This window comes from Lepus europaeus, chromosome 19, assembly GCF_033115175.1.
Source record: "Lepus europaeus isolate LE1 chromosome 19, mLepTim1.pri, whole genome shotgun sequence".
NCBI lineage: Eukaryota > Metazoa > Chordata > Mammalia > Lagomorpha > Leporidae > Lepus > Lepus europaeus.
The window spans coordinates 65,829,566-65,849,788 of NC_084845.1; the positions used below are offsets into that span (position 1 = coordinate 65,829,566).

General features: G+C 47.2%; 1 protein-coding gene across 1 annotated transcript in view; it reads right to left on the reverse strand.

Annotated features, from left to right (window-relative positions):
• Nucleotides 1-20,223, reverse strand: part of CDYL2 (chromodomain Y like 2) — a 203,841-nt gene that overhangs the window by 37,095 nt on the left and 146,523 nt on the right. The gene's annotated exons all lie outside the window — the stretch shown is intronic.

Consider the following 20,223-nt stretch of genomic DNA (forward strand, 5'->3'; position numbering starts at 1 on the left):
AAACAACTGTGCTCATTTGTTTGGTAATCTAGATGAAATGGGCCAATTCCTTGAGAGTCAAAACCTCTGAAAATATACACGAGGAGACATGCATCAACTGAACAGGCAATCAATAATTAATCATCTCCTAAAAAAATTAATGCACGAGGCCCAGACAAATCGTAGCAAACAGTTATGGAGGGAATCAGACCAATTCTCCACAGTCTGGAGTCTGGTCCAGACGAAAGAATCAGCACAGGTCCACAGGGCAGGTCCACCATTTCAGATGAACCAGAGTCGTCACCGAACCCTAGGCAGAAGCATCCGGCGATTGTATCCGCTGCTGCAGAAACAGCATCTGGCAAAATCCAACAGAGGAGAGCGCACGCGCCTTGAGAGAGGACACCCACGGCTTGCACGGCGCTGAGCGGTGAGAAGCCGAACACCAGCGAGCCCACAGACACCAAGCAAAAGGTCCTGGGCTCCTCAAAGAGGGAAATAAAACTGTCTTCTGGCAAGTACAAAGCATCAGAAGAAAGAACAGCCTCTTGTGGGAATAACAAATGCAGCCAGGCTCCGGGATTCAAGGTCAATATGCAAAAGACAGTGGGTTCCCCACATGCCAGCAATGAACAGCTAGGATTTTACAGGTACAAAACCACACTATTTACAACAGCACCCCAAACAGAAAATGCTTGGGGAATAAATCTAATGAGATAAGTCCAGAATCTACATGTGGGAAACCACAAAACCATGATGAATGAAATCAAAATAGATCCAATTAAATGAAGAGATAATATGTGTTTATGAATTGAAAGGCTCATTTTTTTAAAGATTTATTAATTTATTTGAAAGGCAGAGTTACAGAGAGGCAGAGGCAGCGAGAGAGAGACACAGGTATTCCATCTACTGGTTCATGCCCTACATGGCCTCAACGGCTGGACCTGCACCAATCCTATGCAGGAGCATCATTGAGGTCTTACACATGGGTACAGAGGCCCAAGCATCTGAGCCATCCATCTACAGCAGAGAGCTGGATCGGAACTGGGGCAGCCAGGACCCAAACCAGTGCCCATATGGGATACCGTCACTGCTAGGCGGTGGCTTTACCCACTATGCCACAGCACCAGCCCCTTAATATTTTTATTTTTCATTTATCTGAGAGCCAGAGAGCGCTCTCCCCCCATCCATTATTTCTTTCCCCCAGAATGTCCACAATAGCTGGGGCTGGGTTGGGTTTGTAGCCAGGAACCAGGAATGCAACCCCGGTCTCTTATGTGGGTGGCACAATCTAATTCCTTGAGCCATTACCACTGCCTAGCTGGTCTGCACTGGCAAGAAGCTGAGTCAGGAGCTGGAGTCAGGAAATGAACCCAGGTATTGACCATGGCACACAGACACCTTACTGCAGACATCAAGGGCAAACTATGGGGCCAATGCCATGGTGCAGAAGGCTAAACCCCAGCCTGCGGTGCTAGCATCCCATATGGGCACTGGTTCATGTCCCGGCTGCTCCTCTTCCAATTGAGCTCTCTGCTATGGCTTGGGAAAACATTGGAAGATGGTCCAAGTGTTTGGGTCCCTGCACCCACCTGGGAGACCCAGAAGAAACTCCTGGCTCCTGGTTTCAGATTGGCTCAGCTCCAGCCATTGTGGCCATTTAAGGAATGAACCAGGGGATAGAAGACTTTTCTTTCTGTTTCTCCCTGTCTCTGTCTCTAACTCTACCTCTCAGATAAACAAATAAATCTCTTTAAAAAAAAAAAAAAGAGCAAACTAAATGCTTAGTTTAATATAGGTACAAAGGATTGTATACAGAATTATCTGTATAACCCAGACCAAGTGGGATTTATCCCTGGTATGCAGGGATAAATGTTCAGTGTTCACAAAACAATCAACGTGATACACCACATTAACAGACTGCAGAAGAAAAACCATATGATTATCTCAATAGATGCAGAGACAGCATTTGATAAAATACAACACCCTTTCATGATGAAAACTCAAAGCTAACAGGGTATGGAAGGAACATTCCTCAATACAATCAAAGCAATTTATGAAAAGCCCACGGCCAACATCCTATTGAATGGGGAAAAATTGGAAGCATTTCCACGGAGATCTGGTACCAGACAGGGATGCCCACTCTCACCACTGCTATTCAATATAGTACTGCAAGTTTTAGCCAGAGCCATTAGGTAAGAAAAAGAAATTAAAGGGATACAAATTGGGAAGGAAGAACTCAAACTATCCCTCTTTGCAGATGATGTGATTCTTTATTTAGGGGACCCAAAGAACTCTACTAAGAGACTACTGGAACTCATAGAAGAGTTTGGCAAAGTAGCAGGATATAAAATCAATGCACAAAAATCAACAGCCTTTGTATACACAGGCAATGCCACGGCGGAGGAAGAACTTCTAAGATCAATCTCATTCACAATAGCCACAAAAACAATCAAATACCTTGGAATAAACTTAACCAAGGACGTTAAAGATCTCTACGATGAAAATTACAAAACCTTAAAGAAAGAAATAGAAGAGGATACCAAAAAATGGAAAAATCTTCCATGCTGATGGATTGGAAGAATCAACATCATCAAAATGTCCATTCTCCCAAAAGCAATTTACAGATTCAATGCAATATCAATCAAAATACCAAAGACATTCTTCTCAGATCTGGAAAAAATGATGCTGAAATTCATATGGAGACACAGGAGACCTCAAATAGCTAAAGCAAAGTTGTACAACAAAAACAAAGCTGGAGGCATCACACTACCAGATTTCAGGACATACTACAGGGCAGTTGTTATCAAAACATCACGGTACTGGTACAGAAACAGATGGATAGACCAATGGAACAGAATAGAAACACCAGAAATCAACCCAAACATCTACAGCCAACTTATATTTGATCAAGGATCCAAAACCAATCCCTGGAGTAAGGACAGTCTATTCAATAAACGGTGCTGGGAAAATTGGATTTCCATGTGCAGAAGCTTGAAGCAAGACCCCTACCTTTCACCTTACAGAAAAATTCACTCAACATGGATTAAAGACTTAAATCTACGACCTGACATCATCAAATTATTAGAGAGCATTGGAGAAACCCTGCAAGATATAGGTACAGGCAAAGACTTCCTAGAAAAGACCCTGGAGGTGCAGGCAGTCAAAACCAAAATTAACTATTGGGATTGCATCAAATTGAGAAGGTTCTGTACTGCAAAAGAAACAGTCAGGAAAGTGAAGAGGCAACCGACAGAATGGAAAAAATATTTGCAAACTACGCAACAGATAAAGCGTTGATAACCAGAATCTACAAAGAAATCAAGAAACTCTACAACATCAAAACAAACAACCCACTTAAGAGATGGGCCAAGGACCTCAATAGACATTTTTCAAAAGAGGAAATTCACATGGCCAACAGACACATGAAAAAGTGTTCAAGATCACTAGCAATCAGGGAAATGCAAATCAAAACCACAATGAGGTTTTACCTCACTCCGGTTAGAATGGCTCATATTCAGAAATCTACCAACAATAGATGCTGGAGAGGATGTGGGGAAAAAAGGACACTAACCCACTGTTGGTGGCAATGCAAACTGGTTAAGCCACTATGGAAGTCAGTTTGGAGTTTCCTCAGAAACCTGAATATAACCCTACCATACAACCCAGCCATCCCACTCCTTGGAATTTACCCAAAGGAAATTAAATTGGCAAACAAAAAAGCTGTCTGCACCTTAATGTTTATTGCAGCTCAATTCACAATAGCTAAGACCTGGAACCAACCCAAATGCCCATCAACAGTAGACTGGATAAAGAAATTATGGGACATGTACTCTATAGAATACTATACAGCAGTCAAAAACAATGAAACCCGGTCATTTGCAACAAGATGGAGGAATCTGGAAAACATTATGCTGAGTGAATTAAGCCAGTCCCAAAGGGACAAATATCATATGTTCTTCCTGATCGGCGACAACTAACTGAGCACCAAAGGGGAAACCTGTTGAAGTCAAATGGACACTATGAGAAACAGTGACTTCATCAGCTCTTGTGCTGACTGTTGATGTACAATGTAATACTTTATCCATTTTAGTATTTTTTCTTTGTTTTGTTCTAGTAGTATTGGTTGAACTCTGTAATTAACACACAATTATTCTTAGGTGTTAAAATTTTAACTGAAAAGTGATCCCTGTTAAATATAACAGTGGGAATAAGAGAGGGAGGAGATGTACAATTTGGGACATGCTCAATCAGACTTGCCACAAATGGTGGAGTTAGAATGGTGCCAGGGGATTCCAATACAATCCCATCAAGGTGACACATACCAATGCCATCTCACTAGTCCAAGTGATCAATTTCAGTTCACAATTGATCACACTGATAGGTCTAAGAGTCTAAGGGATCACACAAACAAGACTAGTGTCTGCTAATACTAACTGATAGAATCAAAAAGGGAGAGAACGATCCATCATGGGAAACGGGATACACAGCAGACTCATAGAATGGTAGATGTCCTAAATAGCACTCTGGCCTCAGAATCAGCCCTTAAGGTATTCAGATCTGGCTCAAGAGCCCATGAGAGTATTTTAGGCATGGAAAGCCAAGTCACTCTGGAAAAAAAAAAAAAAGAAGAAGAAGACCTAAATGAAAGATCTCAGTGAGTGAGATCCCAGTGGAAAGAATGGGGCCATCAAAGAAGGAGGTACCTTTCTCTGAAGGGAAGAGAGAACTTCCACTTTGACTATGACCCTATCAGAATAAGATCAAAGTCGGCAAACTCAAAAGGCTTCCATAGCCTTGGTAACTCATGACTAGAGCCTAGGGAGATTACTGACGCCATAAACAAGAGTGTCAAATTGTTAAGTCAACAACAGGAGTCACTGTGTACTTACTTCTCATGTGGGATCTGTCCTTAATGTGTTGTCCAATGTGAAGTAATGCTATAACTAGTACTGAAACAGTATTTTTACACTTTGTGTTTCTGTGTGGGTGCAAACTGATGAAATCTTTACTTAATATATACTAAATCAATCTTCTGTATATAAAGATAATTGAAAATGAATCTTGATGTGAATGGAATGGGAGAGGGAGCAGGAGATGACAGGGGTGCAAGTGGGAGGGAAATTATAGGGGGGGGGGAAGCCATTGTAATCCATAAACTGTGCTTTGGAAATTTATATTTACTAAATTAAAAAAAAAGAATCCTAAAAAAAAGCCCAATTATCTGTACACATACATACGCATATATCAGTATCAACACACAACGCGTATGCACACACAGGTCAGTGTGGATACACAGGTGTGCACGCATGGTCAGTATAAGTATGTAAGTGTGCTCACACAGGTGTCAATACACAAGCGTGCACACATGAGTCATTACTGAATGCACACACTGGCTGGGTCAGTTGAGAAGGCCTAGAATCAATGACATCCCAGTAGCAAAGAGCACACCCCGGACACAGATTTTAGTTTCCACTGCCATTCTAACCAAAGGAAGTAGGGCACCGAGAAAAATGGCTGACCCTAGGAGATAAACTTGTAGTGCCTGGACAGAAGGAAGTGCCCAAACGAAACAAGGTAAACTTCCACGCTGAGGGGGGCATGTCGAAAGGACACCTGAGCCAACCCAAAGAGCTCCCAGGATACTATGTGGGCGGCCGGCGCCGTGGCTCACTAGGCTAATCCTCCGCCTTGCGGCGCCGGCACACCGGGTTCTAGTCCCGGTTGGGGCACCGATTCTGTCCCGGTTGCCCCTCTTCCAGGCCAGCTCTCTGCTGTGGCCAGGGAGTGCAGTGGAGGATGGCCCAAGTCCTTGGGCCCTGCAACCCCATGGGAGACCAGGATAAGCACCTGGCTCCTGCCATCGGATCAGTGCGGTGCGCCGGCCGCAACGCGCCTACCGCGGCGGCCATTGGAGGGTGAACCAACGGCAAAAGGAAGACCTTTCTCTCTGTCTCTCTCTCTCACTGTCCACTCCGCCTGTAAAAAATAAAAAAAAATAAAAAAAAAAAAAGGATACTATGTGGGCAACACAATAAAGTCATCCTGATAATAAATGAAAATATAAAGCAACCGTCCACAAGTCCATGCCGGGAAGAATAAAGATTACCTACCAAACAAACACACAAGAGAGGAAGCTCGGGTGCAGAAGAATTCCAAGTAATTTCTGTCAATACTCCACACACCAGCTCTGCTTTCCTAAGTGTGTGCTGCACACTGCGACTTCCTTCCCAAAAGTACAGTGTGGAAAGGTAGAGGACTGTAACGGCACACTGGGGAAACCTCACAAGCAAGCCTCGGCCAGGGGAAACCTCACAAGCACGCCTCGGCCAGGTGATCAAGGTCAATGCCGACAACAGCAGGGTCTTGTGTGTAACAGGCATCCCTGATGTGATTCAGTGCGAAAGGCCCTCCTGGGGTCTGTCTTCCAAAACTCCCAACTCCAGCCTAATTACGAGAAAAACATCCAATGACCCCAGCTGAGGGATTTTCTACAAAATATTTCAGCAGCCCTCCTGCAAACCCTGAAGGCCATCAAAAAGGAGGAGAGCTTGAGAACGGAGCCTCAGGGGACATGATAACCAAACATGGAACAGCTCCTAGGTGGGATCCTGGGACAGGCATCAGGTGCAAAATGGAATACAATATAGACTTTAGTTCATAGGAATGCATTAATATTGGTTCATCAATTTAACAAAGCTACTATACCCATGGAAGATGTTAACAGGGGAAAGTAGGTTTGGGGTATACAGGAAATTTCTGTGTTGACTTCCCAATCTCTCTGTAAATCAAAAACTGCTTAAAAAGTGAAACTGGCTTTTTCAATATAAACTATTTACTGAATATTCTAAAAATTGGTTTCATCAAAAAAGCAACACTTCGCAGTTGCGCAGGTTTGAGAACTCTGACCAGTAGCTCTTGCACTTGAGGGTACATCAGCACCACCGGGGGACTGTTCAAAACCAGCCCATGGGGCCTCCCCAATGACGCTGCCACTGGTCCTGGGCCCAGGCAACCCAGGCCTCCTCCATCCCCAGGAGTCACTTGGAGGTGGGGGTGTAAGCAGGTGTCCTAAAGAATGCTGCCCCCCGGGGCCGCCCCACGTTTGCTCCCTGATGAAGGCCTGGAAATCACCGCTGTCACCATTTCAGCCAGGTGGGTGAGTGACTGCCCCTGCAGGGTGCAGGTGCATCTCAGAGACAACCTCGCCTGCTGTGGTGATACGGGCAGGGATACGGGCAGGGCGAGTGCAAGGAGACAGAGGAGTGCTTACTGTGTGCTAAGCATTCTGCCAGGCTGGGATGGGAGAGAAATCAGCTTCCAGAGGCCAAGCCTCTGCCCCTGGAAAGAAGACTGTCTGGATGTAGCATGGACACACTCCATTTCCTGGTCCTTAGACAGCAGAGTAGCAAGATGAGAAAGAAATCACCACTAAAGGGGCCAGCAGACAGTTAACAGACACAGGGCCTCTTACTTGTGTCACAATGGTCACATCCTAGCTCATCACAGATTGATTCTGGTCACACCTGCAGGGTGAGCCCCTCTCTCTAATCACAGCCTGTCTGGAAGCAAGTCTGCCGGCATGCTCTCTGGCCAGCCCAGCACCATGCCAGTAGCACCTGAAGGCCACAGGCTCACTTCTCGGCACCCATAGCCCTGGGGCTCGGGCTGTTAATTAGCCATGAAAGCCTTGGACCCCCAAGCACCAGGCCAAAGGCAGAGACCAGGAACTGCTCTGGGGGACCCCTCTGCATGCCAGGCGGCCCCCAGAATTTGAGCAGCGCCCCCACGGCCACAGGGCTGAGAAGCTGTGCCTATGACAACCCAGGACTTCTGTGACACCTCCTCATCTGTACTTCTCCGTCACCCAAACATCTGGGCTTTGTCAGACAGGCAGCTGCCGCAGCTCCTGACACAGGAACACGGGCAGGTGACCACGAAAGGCCTGTGCAGATGAACAGTCCCCAGGCAGTGAGGATGGGCTTCCTGGTCAGAGCACACGAGCTTCCAGGACAGCCTCAGCAGCCCCGGCCAATCCCTGGTTACAGACGCCCAGAGCCTGTGTGTGTCTGTGCTTTCCCAGCTGTGGCTGCCAACCCGGCCACGGTGCTTCGGAACACAACCACACGAAGGAACAGCCTCGAGGGCTGCTTTTGTGAGCGGCTCTACAGTTGGCTCCAAATGACTCAGCAGTCCTGCTGTGTCGCCAGCGTTTACCCTTTCCACAGGTAAGGATCAGTGAGACCACCTGCTGGAAGCCACAGGTATCTGAACTGGAAGAGCCAGGCCTGAAGCAGCCGTCTCTCACTTCCCTCACTCATTCACAATGGAGTTATCATCCTCCTGTTGTACTCGGCGATGCAGATCCCCGCAGAGAAGTCAGGTCCCTTCTGCCTGGAGCTTGCTTCAGGTAGGAAGAGAAATAGTTACCCGGCAAACTAATTCCCCAGATGATTACAGGCCAGAGAGCAACAGGGGGATGTGGTGGAGAATAAAGGGGACGGGGTCTCTGGGAACTCAAAGGCCATGGCGTATCCCTTGAAGTACACCATGAGGCAGCCCAAAAGACACAACAGCCCTGGACCACCTACACAAATAAACCACAGAACCATGCAGGAAAGCAGACCTGCTGATCGTGTCGGGACACTGGGCTGGCATCGTTAATGCACGAGCAGATGCAACAACTTTGACTTAAAAAGACCTAAGAGGGCGGAGGAGAGAGGGAGCTTGCTGCTCGAGTCTAGGAGAAGATAGTCTAAAAAAAGTGGAGAGGGGCTGGCGCTGTAGCATAGCAGGTAAAGTCACCACCTGCAGTGCCTGCATCCCATATGGGTGCCGGTTCGAGTCTCGGCTGCCCTACTTCCAATCCAGCTGTCTGCTATGGCCTGGGAAAGCAGTAGAAGATGGTCCAAGTCCTTGGGCCCCTGCACCCACGTGGGAAACCCAGAGGAAGCTCCTGGCTCCTGGCTTTGGATTGGCACAGCTCCGGCCATTGCAGCCAACTGGGGAGTGAACCAGCAGATGGAAGACCTCTCTCTCTCTCTCCCCTTCTCTCTCTGGGTAACTCTGACCTTCAAATAAATAATTAAATCTTTAAATAAAAAAAGTGGACAGAGTGCAGTCTCAGGGAAGAGTTAGGGAGAAAACAGCAGAGGACACAGAGGAAGAACAGAGCAGACCTATGTGGAGGGCGTGGACGTGACCTACATGGAGGGCGTGGACGTGCACAACTCATGACCCCAGCAGCCGAGAGCCTCCGCACCAGTGTTGCAGAGTGCGGTGAGACCAGCCCACAGCAGCCCAAGCCACTGGCAAAGAAGCTGCAGGAGAAGCCTAGAGGGAACCTGGCTTGAAGCCCTGCGGGGGTGGTGTGCCTGCCAAACTAGAGGAGAAAAAACAAAGGGGGGGGGGCACGTTTTCTCTCTCCCCAGTCACCCTGAAAAGGCATCCTGTAACAAGCTGACAGATAGCAGGTGCCATTTTGGACATACGTACCAGCTGTGCCAGGCCGTGTCCACGCCCAGCAACCAGCCAAGTGGAGACTCCTGAGTCTGGTGGGGAGAACAGACAGGGGGCCGGGTGCTTGTGACTGTGGGAGGCTTGTGTACCCGGACTGTGAAAACACCGAGGCTGCCTGGGAGGACTCGGGGTGTGGCTGGGACTTTGGGCAGTCACTGTGGGAGGCTCCACACTCAGGGCTCCCTGGGTACCTGGTGAAGGACATTGCTGGGGAACCTGAGCTCACACGGAGGACTGCACAGATCCTTTGTGTGGTCCCTGTGGCAGAGTGGGCAAATAATTTACCCACTGGGGCTAGCAGCCAGGCGCTGGTCTCCTTTGAGGAGAAGAGCTCAGCTGAGTCTACACCAACAGACAAGAACAAACCTCCCCTCTGATTAAAAAATAAAGGAGATTTACCATGCCAATTCTGGGTTTGTCACCTCAGACACGCCCTTCACACTGGAGCACTGAACAGTGCTCCCTGGCTACACCCACCACATGCCTCTAGGTATTCCCTGAAAGCAGACACTCCACTAATCCACTTAGAATAGCCCACAAAGCAAAACAAACAAAACAAAACAAAAACAAAGAAGAAACTGATGAGTACCTCAATAACAAACACACCGATTCAAGAAACAAGAATAAGGAAGACAACATGACACCCCCCAAAGAACACAACACCTCAATACTGGATTGAGAAGATGAGGAGGTTAAAGAAATGCCAGAGATGGGACTCAAAAAATTGATCATAGGATTACTCACAAGGAACCAGAAGCAAATGCACAAACTAATGAAATCTATACATGACATGAAAGAAAATTTCTCATGAAATTGAGATCTTAAAGAGAAATAAAAATTAAATACTGGAAATGAAGAATTCAGTAGAACAAACAAAAAATGTAGTGGGAACTCTTAACAACAGAATTGGTGAAGCAGAATAAGGAAATTCCGACTTAGAAGATAAAGCACAGGAAATTATACAGCCAGACCAAACCCAAGAATAAATTAGAAAACAACACTTTTGGGAATATACAGGATACTATCGAAGCCCCAACATATGGGTTCTAGGAGTTTCTGAAGGCATGCAAAGAGGGAAAGGATTAGAAGGCCCTTTTAGTGAAATAATAACAGAAAATTTCCCCAATTTGGAGAAAGAAAGGGGGTATCCAACTACAGGAAGCACATAGAACCCCTAATAGACATGACCAGAAAAGATCTTCACCATGACACATTGTGTCTGCTGGTTCACTCCCCAAATGGCCACAAAGGCCAGAGCTGTGTCCATCCGAAGCCAGGAGCCAGGAGGTTCTTCCGGGTCTCCCACATGGGTGCGGGGGCCCAAGAACTTGGGCCATCTTCCACTGCTTTCCCAGGCCACTGCAGAGAGCTGGATCAGAAGTGAAGCAGCTGGGATTCGAACCGGCACCTATATGGGATGCCAGCACTGCAGGTGGCAGCTTTACCCACTACACCACAGTGCCAGCCACAGAGCTTGTCTTGACTATTGAGGAACAGTTTTTTTCTTTTTTTTTTAAATTTTTTTTTTGACAGGCAGAGTGGACAGTGAGAGAGAGAGAGAGACAGAGAGAAAGGTCTTCCTTTACCGTTGGTTCACCCTCCAATGGCCGCTGTGGCCGGTGCGCTTCAGCTGGCGCACTGCACTGATCTAAAGCCAGGAGCCAGGTGCTTCTCCTGGTCTCCCATGGGGTGCAGGGCCCAAGGACTTGGGCCATCCTCCACTGCACTCCCGGGCCACAGCAGAGAGCTAGACTGCAAGAGGGGCAACTGGGACAGAATCCGGTGCCCCGACCGGGGCTAGAACCTGGTGTGCTGGCGCCGCAGGCGGAGGATTAGCCAGGTGAGCCATGGCGCCGGCCCAGTTTTTTTCTTTTCCTTAATGGAGAATGGGACTGGGAATGGGAGTGGGAGGAGGAAGTGGGGTGGGAGTAGGCGAGGGAGTGCAGGTATGCTGGGAAGAATCACTATATTCCTGAAGTTGTACTTATGAAATATGTACTCATTAAATAAATGTTTCTTTGGAAAAAAAAAAAGAAGGGCTAAGAGCCTCTTCCAGTCCAGAACTCATCCCATGCTCAGCTGCAGGTGGCTGAACCACCTCCCAGGAGATGCAGAGGAAGTCACGTCAGGGCCCTCAGACCGTTCCCTTGTGGGGCATCGTGCTTCTGGGAGACCAAGGCAGAAGAGGAGGCATGGCAAATAGAACATGCCAGACGCATGGGAGAAGGAGCTCAGACACCAGGGAAATCCCTGCACATCCAGACTGGGAGATGCTGGAAGGCATATGAGGTCCTGAGCCTGAGTCACCCTGTCCCTCAGAAGATGAGGTTAATGGCACCCACATTTCTGGGTTGCCTTGAACTTGTTAATTAAAGAACCGATGTCAGATCAGCAAGTGCCCAGCACTTGGCCAATGTCAGCTGAGGGACACTAGGGAACACAAAGCAGGAACTGACAAGTGACTTCTTGTGGCCATGGCTCTCCTACTCCACGCCTTCACCTGGGTCCAGGCCAAAGACAGGCATTCCAGGCATGGAAGGGACTTCCCACCCTGCAAAGCCCAAGGATGGAGCCACAGCTATCCTTTTGCTCACCATTCCGCTGCCCCAATGCCCCACATGCACATTTCTGGGACACAGAAAACCCCACATCATCTTAATTCCCTCCAAACCTTTCCACCTTCCTTCTTTCAAAGTACAAAGCAGTATCTCCCACTAAGAAGGCTCCATAAACTCACGCTCCAACACAGAGCTCTCTGCACCAAATACACAGAGAAAACACAAAAGGAGAAATTCAACGGGATGAAGCTGGGCTCAGGGGTACCCGGCGGCCACTGTGGCACAGCAAACGAATCCACCACTTGGATGGCACTGGTATCCCACATCAGAGTGTTGGTTCCAGTTGCTCCACTTCCAATCCAGCTCCCTGCTGACGTGCCTGGGAAGGCAATGGATGATGGCCCAAGTACTTGGGCCCCTGCTACAGACATGTGAGACCCACATGGAGTTCCTGGCTCCTGGCTTCAGCCTTGCAGTCAATGGGGAGTGCTCTCGCTCTCTCACGTTCTCTCTCTCTTTCTCTCTCTCACACACACACACTCCCCTTACCCCTTGCCTCTTCCTCGCCCACTCTGCCTTTCTAATAAATAAAACTTTGTTTCTTTTCTTTTTAAAGATGTGCTGTCCACAACAAAGCCCTTACTGGGACCACTGAGACAAGTGGAAGCAAACACAAAACTACCAAAGAGAGGAGGGGAGGAAAAAAGGCAAAGAAAAATAAAACAAAAGAAAAACTACTCATCTGGCACACATACATTAAAAAACAAGTAGCTGTCCTGTGAGTAGAAAACTAGTAAACTAAAGAAAACCTGAATTGTTCCAAATAAAATGAATATTATGAAGCAAAGCAACGGTGATTTTTAAAATTGGAATGCTTCAAACGCTCTAAGTGCTAGATGCAAGAAAAACACTTAACATAAACAAGATACTTCCAAACAAAAACAGACAGGAAGAAAATGGGTGGGCAGAACAAAGAACAAATTAAAAGCAAATGACGAACAGAGAAGAATATTTGCGTATCATAGATTAAGGGTTAATATTCCCAAATTATATAAAAAAAATTTAAACGCCAAAGAAAAAAAAATTCTCCAAAAACAAAAGGGACAAAAGGCATGAACAGACAATCCATAACATAAAAATGACCGCTTAAAAATTAGAAGCAATTTCAATTTCACTCAAAAGAATAATGCAAATTAAAGCCCATCATAAAAGAAATGAAAATTAAAACAATACTGAGTTATCATTCCTTACCCACCAGTTTGGCAAAAATTCAAATTCCTGACAACACACTCTGCTAGAGAGAATGTGGGGAGTCAGACATGCTGGCTTGTGGGTGGGATACAAAAAGGTACAATCGTTAAGGGAGGGAATTTGGCAATATCTGACAACATGGCTTATGCATTTCCTCTCACTCCAGCAATCCTACTTCTAGAAACCTGACATGAAAATACACCTCCATGGGGACAAATACATGCATGTGGTGATTCTTTGGGGCAGTATTCGTGATTGCAACATATGGACACCACTGAGATGCACACACGTAGATTACTGTAATGAACTATGGGGCATCCAAGTGGTGGAGAACCATGTGGCATGACAGACAGAGGCGCATCTCTATGCACTGACGGGGCAGCTGCCAAAATGTATTTTCAAGTGATTAGGGCACAGGTGCAAAATGTATTTTACCTTTAGTGTAAAAAAGGAGGGACACTGGGGCCGGCGCTGTGGCGTAGTGGGTAAAGCTGTTGCCGGCAGTGTCGGCATCCCATATGGGCACTGGTTCGAGTCCCGGCTGCTCCACTTCTGATCCAGATCTCTGCTATAGACTGGGAAAGCAGTAGAAGATGGCCCAAGTCCTTGGGCCCCTGTACCCATGTGGGAGACCCAGAGGAAGCTCCTGGCTGTGGATTGGCGCAGTTCTGGCCATTGCTGCCAATTGGGGAGTGAACCAGCAGATGGAAGACCTCTCTCTCTATCTCTCTCTCTGTGTAACTCTGACTTTCAAATAAATAAATAAATCTTTAAAAAAAAAGAAGACGGGACACTAATATAGGTAAATCTTCTCATTTTGCAAAAAGAAATATGGAAAAAATAAACTAGAAAAACCGACACTGCCTATCTACAAGTGGGTGGCAGGCAGAACAGAGCGGAAGGGCTGGGGGAGCAGGGACACTCCTCTGAATGCATCTTTCTGTTTTCATTCTTGGAAGCATGTTAAAACATGTCAAAACATGAAATAAAATCAATAATGGAAACATAGAAATAAATGAACCTAATCATATTTCAAATAAAAAATAACATAAACCACATTGACGGGGAATGGGAGAAGAACCAATAAAAATAACTTATGGACAGAATATAATGACTATACACCCTTAAATAAATCGTTTACCCTCCTTAAAGGGCTTGATTTTCATAGTGGCAAAGGTGGAACAATTCTAAGATTGTTTCATGGGTAGTATAGGGTTGAGAAAACAAATAAACAGGTGATGTTGTAGAGAAACATGGTTTCTTCCTGTGGAGGAAGGGGCACACACTTAAGTGGGTGAGGAAGGAGAGGAAGAAGCTGGTGAGGCTACAAGGAAATTGGGGTCATCAGTACACGTTCAGGATTTTTAAAATTATATTTACCTCTTAGGTCTGCCAGCTGACACGGCTCAGAAGAAACAAAGCCCCAGAAACCATACTCACATTTATAGCTCATAGGTTGATTTCTAAACAACATAAATTAGGGATAGCAGAGAAATACCTGCTTGTAGGACTGGGTCAAGCAAGAATAAAGCTGGGCTAGAAAATCTTGCTCCTGGAAGAAAGGAAGTGCTCAAAGGAACACCAGAAATGTGAAAGTGCTGCAGCAGGCACATTGTCACAATACTGTTACTTGTCAGAACATCCTTTTACTTAGAAAATGCTGACACCTAATATTTAGGGGTAAATAGGCATGATGTATACAATATACACTTGGAGGGTTCAGAGAAAGAATACTAAAGTCATACTCATTTGTGTATATTGTGTGAATGTTGAATTAGAGACACACACATACATGTACACACACAAGCATGAAGAGAGCAGATATGGAAAAATGTTAAACACTGATGAATCTCTAAGTCTGAAATTATTTCACAATAAAAAGTTATATAATTTTATTTATTTATTTATTTGACAGGTAGAGTTACAGTGAGAGAGACAGAGAGAAAGGTCTTCCTTCCATTGGTTCACTCCCCAAATGGCCGCAATGGCTGGAGCTATGCTGATCCAAAGCCAGGAGACAGGTGCTTCCTCCCGGTCTCCCATGTGGGTGCAGGGGCCCAAACACTTGGGTCATCCTCCACTGCTATCCCAGGCCACAGCAGAGAGCTGGACTGAAAGAGGAGCAACTGGGACTAGCACTGCTGCCCATATGGGATGCCAGTGCCGCAGGAAGAGAATTAACCTAGTGCGCCATGGCACTGGCCCCTAAAAGTTATATAATTTTAAACACAAATATCCCCAAAATAAAAACCCAATTAAAAATCTATATGAGGGATAAGAAAGGAACACTCACAGATTATATCTGAATATTTTCTAGAACCTAGAAAGAAAAGGTTCTTGGTTTGACAGAAAACTCTGAGTAGCAAACAGGATGAACAGAAAAGTAATACCACAACTGTAGAATATCATGGGCAAAGAGAAGTCCTTAAGATATAGAGAAAAATCACATTATCAAAACGGGATGACAGACTTCTAACAGCAGTAACAGAGGCTTTAAGAGCCACATGCTACTACCAAAATGCTGAGAGAAAATAATTGTTGACTGACAATTTTATACCCAGCTAAAATACCCAAGTAAATGCCATTTCAGACACCTTTACAGAGACAGAGTTTATCAACGATGGACTCCACAGAAACATTAAGAGAAACTTCAGCAAAACAAAAAGTAAATTCAGAGGAAGATATGTGGAGGGGGGGAGCAGATAAAAATGTTTGAAGTATAATTGTTGATGAAAAAACAGAATCCACTGTTTAATAAAATTAGGTACAAAACAGTACCAAGATCTGACAGTGACTTGTTCAAGGACAATTTACAGCCAAGCAGACAGACTCTGTTATTCACTAGGAAGATCTCATATTTGTTAGAGTTAGGTATATGTCCTAAAATTTCAAAATTTTTTAAATTTATTTGATAGGTAGAGTTATAGACAGTGAGAGGGAGAGACAGAGAGAAAGGTCTTTCTTCCGTTGGTTCACTCCCCAAATGGCCGCTATGGCTGGCGCTGCGCCATTCCGAAGCCAGGAGCTGGGTACTTCCTCCTGGTCTCCCATGCGGGTGGAGGGGCTCAAGCACTTGGGCCATCCTCCACTGCCTTCTAGGGCCACAGCAGAGAGCTGGACTGGAAGAGGAGCAACCAGGATAGAACCCAGCACCCATATGGGATGCCGGCACCACAGGCAGAGGATTAACCAAGTGAGCAACAGCGCCAGCCCCAAAATTTCAAAATATTAATACAATCCATTGCTAGATTCCAAATCAGCCGAAGTAGGGGAAATAGATAAATTGTATCCATCAAATGAAAATGGCAGGGGACCTGGGTAAGAATGATCTAAAGGAAAAACAGGGGGGTGGGCATTTTTTAGCCTAGAAGTTAAGATGCTGCTTGGGACATTGCACCCCATCTCAGATTGCTTGGGTTTGAGTCCAGATTCCATGTTCAATTTGAGTTTCCTCCTAATGTGTGCCCTGGAAAGCAAGAGATGATGGCTCAAGTACTTGGGACCCTGGCACCCAGGGGAGACCTGGACTGAGTTCCCATCTCTTGGATTCAGCCTGCCCCAGCCCCAGCTATTGTGTGGTTTGGTGGAATAAACCAGCAGATGAGAAATTGCTCTGTGTCTGTCTCTCTCACTAACTAAAATAGTTTATATTAAAAAGGAAACACCAAGTAAAATAGAGGCGGCATAATCCAAACATATCAATGATCACATATAATCTGTGAACAGACTAAACTATATTAAAAGACAGAGGCAATCACATTGGACGGAAGGATCAAGGTGTGTAGATGGCTCCCCAAAGAGAGACTCAGACAGAACAAGTGGAGACTCGGCCCGCAGAAGAAGGAGCACCCTGGGCAGACAAAGGCTGGAGCAACAGTGCACAGCTGTGAGCATGCAGCAACAAAGGCCAAGATCAGCGCCAAGGAACGCACCACAGCTTCTAAGACATAGAAAGAAAGAAAGAACCTTGTTATCAGACAGGTGAGGGGGCAGCTGCCTGCGGCCAGGAGTGTGCTGTCTGGGAGGACAGAAGGCAAGAGGCTGGGGGTAGGCAGGAGGCCACAGAGGGGACCAACAAGGGACAACAGTCTGCAGGAAACAGGTCCATGTCTGAGTTTCCCTACAGGAGCACATTCAACCCAGGCACAGCAGAGTCCCAAGATCCCTTCAGGCAGTGGGGAAAGAAGGAAGCGTCAGACAGATGATCCGACCTCCAAGTGAGGGGTGCATTACCCATGGCGGCTCCACACTTAACCCAGTCATCCTGAGCGACCGGCACAGCCCTTTGCTTACCATGTGCAGCTGTGCTAGGAGCGATGGACACCTGCCCAGAACACTCTGAAACAGAGGCTCGCCCTCAAAGTTCTTTCTTCCAGCTGCTCAGTGCAATGATGGTTAAGCTGCTGAGTGCTTGCTATGGGGTCTGCAGTAGCTGACTCAATCCTCCTCACAAGCCTATAAGAAACTGCTCTTACCCCAGGTCATGGCCCTGGGAGTGCCAATGTGGGGGTCACACCCAAGGACCTGACCCCAAGCCTGATACTGGACTCGAGCCTCAGGACTCTGAAGCCCAGCTCTGGAGGAGGACTCTGCTCCACTGTTGGCCACGATGGACACTCTGCTTTCCTTCCTCAAAGTTCGCTCTTTGCTGAACAAATCAAGAACGATAGTTCAGGTGCGACACCTGTTTCCTGTGCCATGTGACGCTGTTACCAAGCAGAGCTCAGGATGTTGTGCTGCCACTGACTGCACACCTGGCTGACATCCACGCCAGACGGTGGGCTCTTCGGGGGCAAGCCTGACTTACTTTCTTTGTGTCTCCAACACTGAGCACACACTCAACCGAGCATCTTTCTTTCTTTTTTTTTTTAAAGATTTATTTATTTATTTGAAAGTCAGAGTTAGAGTTAGAGAGAGAGAGAGAGAGAGAGAGAGAGAGAGAGAGAGAGGTCTTCCATCCCATGGTTCACTCCCCAATTGGCCACAATGGCTGGAGCTGCGCCGATCCGAAGCCAGGAGCCAGGGGCTTTTTCCGGGTCTCCCATGTGAGTGCAGGGGCCCAAGGGTTTGGGCCATCTTCTATTGCTTTCCCAGGCCATAGCAGATAGCTGGGTCGAAAGTGGAGCAGTCAGGACTAGAACCGGCGCCCACATGGGATGCTGGCACTCCAAGCCAGGGCACTAACCCACTGCACCACAGCACCGGCCCCCGAGCATCTTTCAAGCCAGTGAATGAGCAAACACACACACCGGGAAATGGATCCGAGCAGCCCCAATGGACCCTATGCCAAACCAGGAAGTGACGCTCCTGACATTGGGCTCCGTCCCATACTCAGCTCACTCACGGATCACCAGGCCTCTGGTGGGGGCCGCACGTGCCAAGCTCTGTATTTGTCTGGAGCACAGAAACCCTGGCTCCCTGCGGTCAGGCTTATCTGGAAGCAGAGGACTCAACTCCCACTTGATCACTTCTGGCCTCGGCCTCGCGACAGCCAGGTGAGATCTCACCTCTCAAAGAAGCCCAAGGAGAGAACACAGTGGAGTCTGGGAACTTCCCTTCCCTTGCTAAGAAAATAGTAACACCTGGTGTGGCTGGCGCCATCAGAACGCAGAAGGAAGCCGGGGAGACCACAGTCACTGTCCCTCCCGCAGCACACGCCCCTTGTCTCTTCCCACTGGCTAAAGGGTCTCACTCTTCTGTTCAGAGTGCCTTCAGGGTTTCCTGCCTCGGCAGCTCTGCAGGACAGTGTGTCCCTGCTCTCCCGGCCACGTGTTCGCCCTCCTTTCACACCCCTTACTGCACTGCCCTCCGTCCATTCAGCACTTAGTGAGTGTCTACCTCACGGTCAGCATCTGGGGTGCCCACTGGGCAGAAAGAGACAAGACCCGCCTTCAGGGGGGCCCAGCAGAATCTGCTGCACCAATGGGAAGGCAGAGCAGCTGCACTGCCCAGTACAGCAGCCAGTGGCCAGATGGCCGCTGAACTTGTACTTTTTTTTTGTTAAACTTTAATTAATTGAGATTTAACTTTAGTCTCCTGTGGCTGGAGGTGACTCTATCGGACAGTACAAGTAATCCCAATGCAGGAAAATCACAAGTTGCATATCTTGGCATGGCTTTCCCCGGATGTCTGACTCCCTGGTTCCCCTGGACACATCCTTAAAAGTGACAGCTGTGTTAGAGCTCCATCTTCAGAACCAGCACAGGGGAGGGCACGAGTCATTGTATACGCATAAATGAATAAACGCTGGGCATATAATGGAGGACCCATGGAAGCTGCTACCTCTTGACAGAGAGGCAGAGGGGAAGAGGGGGAGAGAGGGAGAGAGGGAGGGAGAGAAGGAGGCAGGGAGGAAGCCAGCGGTGGGGGAAAAGAGTGGAACGAGGGTAAGGAAACAGTGGATGGGCCTCCTACTGGCCCCACAGAAAGACGCCAGTGCCAAGCCCGGTCTTCCCGCCCTTTCTCTGAGCTTTCTGATCACCGTCACCATCTTGGGAAGCGCACACACCTCATACAGAAAGGGGAGCAATTCAGACAGCTCAAACTCACACAAGCCAGGTGGGCACAGTGTCAGGTGGGCTGCAGGGAGGGTCTCCCATAAGCAGAAGAGAAGACGCATCGGTCCCACAGCTGAGCAAATCCACGGCTCTGTGGAAGCTGGGGCCAGGGCCTTACAGGCATCTCATGACGGCTACTGTCAGACATTTAATGTTTCAAGCAGCTACGCAAAGGCGTGCACTCAAAATGCAAATTATCTGATTAAAACGACCTTTGCCACAGGTAAGATCACGTCTTGTGTATGCAAACCCTCCGGGGCCAGGCTGACGTCAGAATCCCGGTACGTGCCAAAACATCCCGGAAGGTATTCCAAGTAGAAAGTGAAAGTCATTACCACCTTTTCTTGACACTTCTCTGC